This window comes from Citrus clementina, unplaced genomic scaffold (assembly GCF_000493195.1).
Source record: "Citrus clementina cultivar Clemenules unplaced genomic scaffold, Citrus_clementina_v1.0 scaffold_5, whole genome shotgun sequence".
NCBI classification, from domain to species: domain Eukaryota; kingdom Viridiplantae; phylum Streptophyta; class Magnoliopsida; order Sapindales; family Rutaceae; genus Citrus; species Citrus x clementina.
This window is the reverse complement of record NW_006262201.1, coordinates 8,887,947-8,896,493: the sequence shown is the minus strand read 5'-3', so window position 1 is coordinate 8,896,493 and position 8,547 is coordinate 8,887,947. Positions and strand designations below refer to the sequence as shown.

General features: G+C 33.9%; 1 pseudogene; it reads left to right on the top strand.

Moving 5' to 3' along the window:
* The first annotated feature begins 7,702 nt into the window (after positions 1 to 7,702).
* On the top strand, positions 7,703 to 8,282 carry LOC112097856 (annotated as a pseudogene).
* Positions 8,283 to 8,547: the final 265 nt, after the last annotated feature.

The following is an 8,547-nucleotide window of genomic DNA, read 5'->3' as shown; positions in this document are numbered from 1 at the left end:
CAGAAGATCCACCTCATCCAGATTTTCTGATAAAGCATCGTGCTCAAGTATTCCTTCATTAGAAAGGAAATTCACAAAAGTCCCTTCTGTTATAAATCTTCCTTTTCAAAGTCAACCTAGGTTTTCTACTTCAGATATTCCTAGTACCTCCATCCGATCAGTTGATTATACCACTAGTGTTCCTCATCCGATCTACACTAGTAATCAACATATTCAAAGTCAGGAAGAGAAGGAACCTTCTCCTCCAACATCTCCTACGTTTTCTGCTGTTACAGAAAATGTCATTAGTGTCATTGAAAAAGAATTTGAATTAGATAAAACTCTTCTGCATAATGATTTTTATTCTGATTTAAACAAAGAAAAAAGACTTTGGTTTTTCAAACATTTTTTAAACAAGAGTCTATTGGGAACGTGCTCAGAATCACATGCATTGCATTTTGAATTTGCCATTTATAATAATAATAAAAATTTCCACTTATATTCCTCTAATAACAACATCTCTTACCCCTTCAAAGAGTCAAATCCTATTACTATTAGGAAAAAGACCACTGAGTGGAAACTCTCCGAAAGTAATAGAACAGTCGATTCTGAGCATCCACCCCTCCGGAGCGTAACCGTTGACCACGGCGAACCTCCTGTAGAAATCAGAGCTTCACCTTACAAAATCCCCAAACCAAATGATACTGATAGTAATTTAAGTAGTATTATTCAACAGAATAATTTCTGTAATACTAACTTAAATACTATAGGAAAACAGTTGACTAGAATAGAAAACCAATTCCAACAGTCAACCATATCTGTTTCTCCTAGTCAAAAGCCCATTCCTTCAAAACCAGATTCTGATAAAAAGCTTAAGGAACCTATTTTCAAACCTTTTCAGGTTTCGAAAACTAGCCAAAAGCTTGTTCAAGAATCAAAATCAGATTTTGCTAAAGCCATTAGAGAACAACTAGATAGGATAGAAGCTGCTTCTTCCTCATCTAGCAAAGCCCAGATAGCTCCTGATACTCCTCAATCTAGCAAAATTGGAGTATTAGAAAAAGATGACCAAACTTCTATAGCCTCTTCGGATGTTGAAGCCTTCCAAGAAGAATCCACTCCTAAAGCAAACAAAATCCATTGGGAATTAGCCCTTCCCACTGTCAAGACTCCACCTGATCTAGCAATAGATAATAGGCCAAGTGCATTAAATCAATCCCGATATAATGCATCTTCAGTCTATGAGTGGAATATCGATGGCATGTCTGAATATAATATCCTAGGATTGTTGCAACAAATGACAATGGCAGCCAATGCCTATAAAACCCAAGCAGGAACTTCTGATCGTGCTATATCGGAAATCCTCATTGCCGGTTTTACTGGTCAATTGAAAGGTTGGTGGGATCATCTTCTCACTAATCGGCAACAACTAGACATCCTAAATTCTATCCAAACCGATGAGAATGGAGCTCCTATTCTTGATGAGTTCAACAATCCAATCCAGGATGCTGTTGCAACTCTCATTTTGACCATTTCCCTCCATTTCATTGGTGACCCTTCTCACCTCCGTGATAAAAACGCTGAGCTACTACATAACTTGAGATGTAGGAAACTTAGTGAATTCCAAAGCTACAAAACCTCCTTTTTCACCAGATTATTTCTAAGAGATGATGCAAATCATACTACTTGGAAAGAAAAATTTCTTGCTGGATTACCTACCCTTTTAGGTGAAAAGGTAAGAAATTCTATCAAAGCCCTTTATGATAACCGTATTCCGTATGATGAGCTCACCTATGGTGAACTTGTCAGTTTTGTCAACAAAGAAGGTTTAAAGATTTGTCAAGATTTGAAATTACAGAAACGACTTAAGTGGGAGCTTAAGAAGTCTAAACAAGAATTAGGCGGTTTCTGTAAACAATTCAATTATGACCCCTTTAAAACTTCTATTTCCAAAGATTGTAATGGTGAGTGTTCTTCTAAACCTCGCAGGAAACATTACAAATCTAAACACTTTAGAAAACCTTTTCGTGATTTTAGAAAACTTCCTTATAAGAAACCTTCGAGGCCTTATAAGAAACAAAGTTTCTCTAAAAAGAAAGAACTTAAAGCCAAACCTAGAACCCCATTCAATTTCAAAGATGCTACATGTTTCAAATGTGGCATGAAAGGTCATACTGCAAAATTTTGCAGAATGAGCAAAAGGCTTCATGAGCTTGACCTCGATGAAGACATTCTTTCCAAATTAGCTCCCCTCCTTGTTGAATCTTCTGATTCTGAATCTTCCATGTCGGGAGATAATGATCCTTACCAAGTTGATGAGCTTTTTGACTCAGATGACTCTGCATCTAGCAGTAGTGAATCTGAATCCGATTCATTTTTAAAGAAAATCAATGTTTTGACCAAAGACCAAGAAACTTTTCTTGAACTTGTAAAGCATATTTCTGATCCAAATCTTCAAAAAGAATATCTTGATAAACTTTTGAAAACTCTGGATTTTAACAAAGCCGAGACTTCTAAAGTCCCAATTGTTAAAAAGAATTCTTATGATCTTACTCAGATTTTGGACAAAAAGAAAACAAAAAAGTCAACACCCACTATCCAAGATCTTCAAAATGAAATCAAGCAGATTAAGCTTGAAATCAAGGATTTAAAAGAAAAACAAAAAAGTGATTCTGATACTATTCAACTCCTTTTACAAAAACAGTTACAGGATAATTCAGACAATGAATCTAATCCTGATGATGATGGTGATGATATTAAAGTAGAAAATATTGAGTCTGTACCCAATGATTTTCTGTTTGTTTTAAAACAAATCACCACAAGAAAGTATTTGATTAAAGTCACTCTCATCTTTTCTGATGATTTTGCTATGGACGCCATTGCCCTTTTTGATACTGGCGCCGATTTAAATTGCATTAGAGAAGATATTGTCCCCAAAAGATTTCATGAAAAAACAAAAGAAAAACTTTCTGCCGCTAATAATTCGAAATTGAATGTTAGCTCCAAAGTTGAAGCCTCGATTTATAATAATCAAATTGAATTTAAAACTTCTTTTGTCCTTACAAATGATATTCATCATGCTATCATTTTAGGCACTCCTTTTATAAATCTCATAACTCCTTATGCTGTCAACTATGATGGTATATATTTCAAAGCAAAATCTAAAGAACTGGTTTTCCCATTTATTGAAAAACCAAAAACGAGGAATCTAAACATTGTTAAAGCTTGTTCTGTTTATCAGCACAAAATCAATGCCATTCTTAAATCCAAACAAGATGATTTGTTTTGTTTAAAAAAGGATTTAAACTTCCAAAGAATTGAGAGTCAATTACAAAATAATTTTATTCAAAGAAAAATTTCCGATTTTAAAAGCCTTATTGAAAAAGAAATATGCGCCGATTTACCTTCTGCTTTTTGGAATCGAAAACAGCATTTAGTAGATTTGCCTTATGAAAGTTCTTTTGATGAAAAACAAATACCCACCAGAGCACGTCCAATCCAAATGAACATGGAATTGGAGGAACATTGCAAAAAAGAAATCAATGATTTGGAGTCAAAGGGACTCATTGTCAAGTCAAGGTCCCCATGGTCTTGCGCCGCTTTTTATGTAAATAAAAATTCTGAAATTGAAAGAGGTGTACCTAGACTTGTGATAAATTATAAGCCCTTAAATAAAGCCTTAAAATGGATTAGGTACCCCATACCTAATAAAAAAGATTTGCTCCAAAAATTGTGTTCTGCTCTTATTTTTTCAAAATTTGACATGAAGTCTGGTTTTTGGCAAATTCAAATTCATCCAAAAGACCGTTATAAAACTGCTTTTACTGTTCCATTTGGACAGTACGAATGGACTGTTATGCCCTTTGGTTTAAAAAATGCACCCTCGGAATTTCAAAGAATCATGAATGACATTTATAACCCCTACTCCGAGTTTTGTATAGTTTATATTGATGATGTGTTGATTTTTTCTCAAAGTATTGATCAACACTTCAAACATTTAAAGACTTTTCATCTTGTTACAAAAAAGGCTGGCCTGGCTCTTTCAAGTACAAAGATTTCATTATTTCAAACAAAAGTCAGGTTCCTTGGTCACCATATTTCCAAAGGCACTATTACCCCTATTGAGAGATCACTTTTGTTTGCGGATAAATTCCCAGACAAAATTCTTGACAAAACCCAATTACAAAGATTTCTTGGTAGTTTAAATTATGTTCTTGATTTCTGCCCTAATATCAATAGGATGTCTAAACCTTTGCATGATAGGTTAAAAAAGAATCCTGTTGCATGGACAGAAGAACATACCAAAGTGGTTAGATTAATAAAGCAATCTGTAAAAAACATTCCTTGTTTATTTCTTGCAAATCCTGCATTACCTAAAATTGTTGAAACCGATGCATCTGACATAGGTTATGGAGGAATTTTGAAACAAAGGGATAATGATAAAGAACAGATAGTTCAATATGTTTCTGCTCATTGGAATGACTGCCAGAAAAACTATTCTACTATCAAAAAAGAAATCCTTTCCATTGTTTTATGCATTACAAAATTTCAAAGTGATTTATTAAATCAAAAATTTTTACTTAGAATTGACTGCAAAGCTGCAAAACATGTTTTAGAAAAAGATGTTCAAAACATTGCATCAAAACAAATTTTTGCACGTTGGCAAGCTATTTTAAGTGTTTTTGATTTTGATATTGAATTTATTAAAGGTGACAAAAATTCTGTTCCTGATTTTCTAACTCGGGAATTTCTTCAAAACAGATAATGCCGCCAAAGAAGAATAAAGGTAAAGCAGTTCTCAAAGACACTGGTTCCCAAGAACCTTCCAAAGAACCCCAGTCAACCCCTTCTAAAGAAAAATTACTTTCTTCTGCCATGCCCATTAAATCTTGGATTGAAATGGTTGAAGAACATGGAGCCCAATACAAATCTATTTCTTCTGATGACCAAGTAAAGCAATGGATGAGTTCCATTACAAAATCACCTGAGCTCATGCTCGCCCTCCAAAACCTTTCTCAAAGCCAAATTTCTCCCCAAAAAGAAATTGAAATTACAAAACCCTCTTCCCAAAATGTTGTTGTCTCTGCTGAAAGCTCATCCTCCCAAATTGTGCTTTCTCAGCCAACACCTTCAAAGAAAACCTCCGATTGGTTTGATAAAACCCATTTTCAAAACATTCTTTCTCTAGAAGATGGATTTTACCATTCTGATCCTTTTCAAAGCATTTCAAAGTTTTTCCCCAAAGGCTGGTTTTTCAAACCATGGGATTTGACAAAACCCCAGTCTTATTATCAAAGCATTTTGGAAATAACTGAATCAGTTAAATTCAAACATTTCTTTCTTGACAAAGCCCATCCAGAACCGGCTTATTCCACGGCCACAATCCTCAAAGTATTGAGCCCAAATCAGTGGGGTGACCTACTCCACAATTTTAAAACCTTCCCTCTAAATTTTGAAACCCGTTTACCACATTGTCGGACTTTTTCCTACTGGGATTACCAACAAGCATGGTATAACACCTTTTTTATCCAAAACCCTAAAAAATCCCATTCTTGGTTATTTTTCTTCAACACAAAGATAACCGTTCAAAGCCTTCCAAATTGGTTTCAGCATTGGTGGAATCATTTTGGCCCAATTCCACAAATCTTATCACCAAACGCTACAAATTGCCTAAACCTCTTCAAAGCCCATTATTTACCCTCTGTCTCAGAAAAAAGATTTCCCCCCTTTCTTTGCTTTTGTGCAAATTTCTTTCTTCCTTGGGTTTGTTCGTGGAACCTACGTTTCCACAACCAAGATTCCCAAGTCATCCTTCAAAGAACCTTTAAAGTCAAATGGTGGTCAAAATTTGATGAACAGTCCAAATTGACTGTCAACATGATCAAAGATTGGCTCTCCTCTAAAAACCTCCTACAACCAACCCTGGAAGCCTCTAAAGCCCAACAGACCTTCCTAACCCAAAAATCCAAAGCCCAGTCTCTTTTGGCAAGCGCCAAAACGGAAGATGAGTATTTCAAAGCCATGGAACAGCTCCTCGCCTCTCGATCAAAGTCCTCAGCTGCAGATTCCTCTGAAGATGAAGATGAAGATGTTGATGATGATGAAGAGCCTTTCATTTCTCTCGGAGACGATAATGAAGATGACTGTTTCGGCATTTTCTCTCCGATAAAGCATTGTAAATAATTATTTGATTATTTACTTAAAAAAAAAAAAAAAAAAAAAGAGATGTATTTTCGGGTGGTCCCCTGGACACAAGTGAGAGCGCACATGTCTCTTCACCCGTATTGTATTTTTCTACAAAGAGTCTACTATTCAAAGCTACGACCCAATTGTTACTGTGCACTTAAAATCCCGCTACAGTGAACAGTGCAACTTTCCAGAGTTTACTGTGCACTTAAAATCCCGCTACAGTGAACAGTTTAAAGATTTTGTATATAAACCGAGAGGAAGACTTAGACTCCTCAGGTTTTTCATTTCTCTCTTAAAAAGCTTCTCTCTCTTCTTCTCTTCCTTCTCTCAAAAACCTCTCTCTCTCTCCGAAGGGTTCCAAAGAAGTTTTCTGCTTACACAATAGTTCTATCACAAGAGCTTTGGGTGATCAGACTAATTCTTTACCTTCAATCTTCCCGTTTTTCAATCTTCCATTCTGGAAAGATTTGAAAATTTGTAAAGCCAGAAAGCAAAGATGTATGTTTAAATTCAGTTCTTTAAATTTTTAAAGTTTAATGTAATTTAAATTTTCGCAATTTACTTTAAAGCATTTACTTTTCTGCAATTTAATTTTATGCACATTTAAATTCCAGCAATTTATTTTCAAAGCACTTTTCTTTTCAAAGCATGCTTGCAGACTGATCTGTATCAGATCTGCCATATAAATTCTACATTCCTCTGAGGCAAAGAGACCGGATCTCGATCCTCAGTTGTAAATCTTCTCTTCTCCCTCCATTCATTCAGAGCACCATTTCCGGGATCCGGATCTGGTACTGTGTATGTACCCAAACCTTTAAAAGAACCTAATCTAAATCTGATAATAGCCCAATAAAAAGAATCAACCACGTTTAAAGCAACTTAACTTTATTTGGTAAACTAAAACTGATTTGGTATATCGGCTGGAAACCCGAACGTGCGGGCTATTGATCTGTTCTAAGTCAGATCTGGGTCCAAAGGCTTCACTCTGTGTAGCATCGATCTGGTTTAACAACGCCACGTATCAATTAGTTATTAAAATTGACTAACCGCGTTCAAATTTGTTTGAACATTGTATGATCCAAAGAATTCCATAATCAAAGCTGGTAATTTATTTTTTTTATAAAATTTGGAAAAGCCGATCCATTAATTGGTTTATTTAAAGTTTTTAATATTGAGACCTAACGAAAGCACATCCATCCTTCGATCCTATTTCCTTCTATTAAATTTTATTAACTTTATTATTTTAGTTATTATTAATTATTGTTAATATTATTTTTAATAATAATAATAATAATAATAATAACAACAACAACAACAACAACAATAATAATAGTGATAATATTGTTAATAATGATAAATTAATTATTTTTATTAATTATTATTTTATCATTATTTTTATTGTTAATAATAATAATAATTAATAATAATAACTAAAATGATAAAGTTAATAAAATTTATTATTATTATTATTATTATTAATGATATTTAAAATAATAAAATTAATTGTGATTTGAACGAGGGTAATTTGAGAAATATGAAAAAAATTAGAAGGATACAAAAACTATTGAACAAACAGCTCGTTCCTTCGGCGCTACAAGATGCCTATGCATTACAACCTGAGGATGATAATACAGCAGCTGCAGCTCCAAGCTTTTTTGTAAGTTTTCAAGAAGAAGCTCATTGCAATCAACCATCTAGTTGGTTCGTACACTTGGGTTAACATTGTGAGTTGCTTCTTATACAGAACAATGAATGATATGAAGTTTTTTCATTTTATTTAATCCATTTTAGACTCGCAGAAATGAGATTCGAATTTTGTTTTTACAGGTTTTTGGGAGTGTATCAGTTTCTTTACTTCCTGTGCAAGGTCTTGCTGATTTGACCCAAGATTTTTCATTGAAATATTGAAGGTAAATATGACTTAACAAGTACGAACAGAGAATTAATAAAAGTTCCAAACTACGTACATGAAAATGATTGATTGAATAACACCGGTTCTTCTGGACATATATTTCAGGCCATTGTCCTCAAATTACTGATGAACACTTTTTCTGACGGTCTTAAACCAGATTTGTGATGTTGAAAATAGACAAGTTATATATAAATATAAATGATGCTCAGGTCCAGACATCTAAATTTTCTAAATTTGAATTAGAATTAAGTTGTATACAGCGTTGTCCAACCCTAATTCTAGTTTAAATCCCAATTTTATAAATTTTAAACGTTTGGTACCTCCCAGATCTGAAGCATGACTTTTTTAATATTCATTAATTGATCAATTTTTCAGAAGTTTTACCTTGGGATTTATGTCTGACTTTTCCTATTGTTGTAATCTTTTTAATATTTCATTAATTGATCCCCAATTTTCAAAGTTTTACC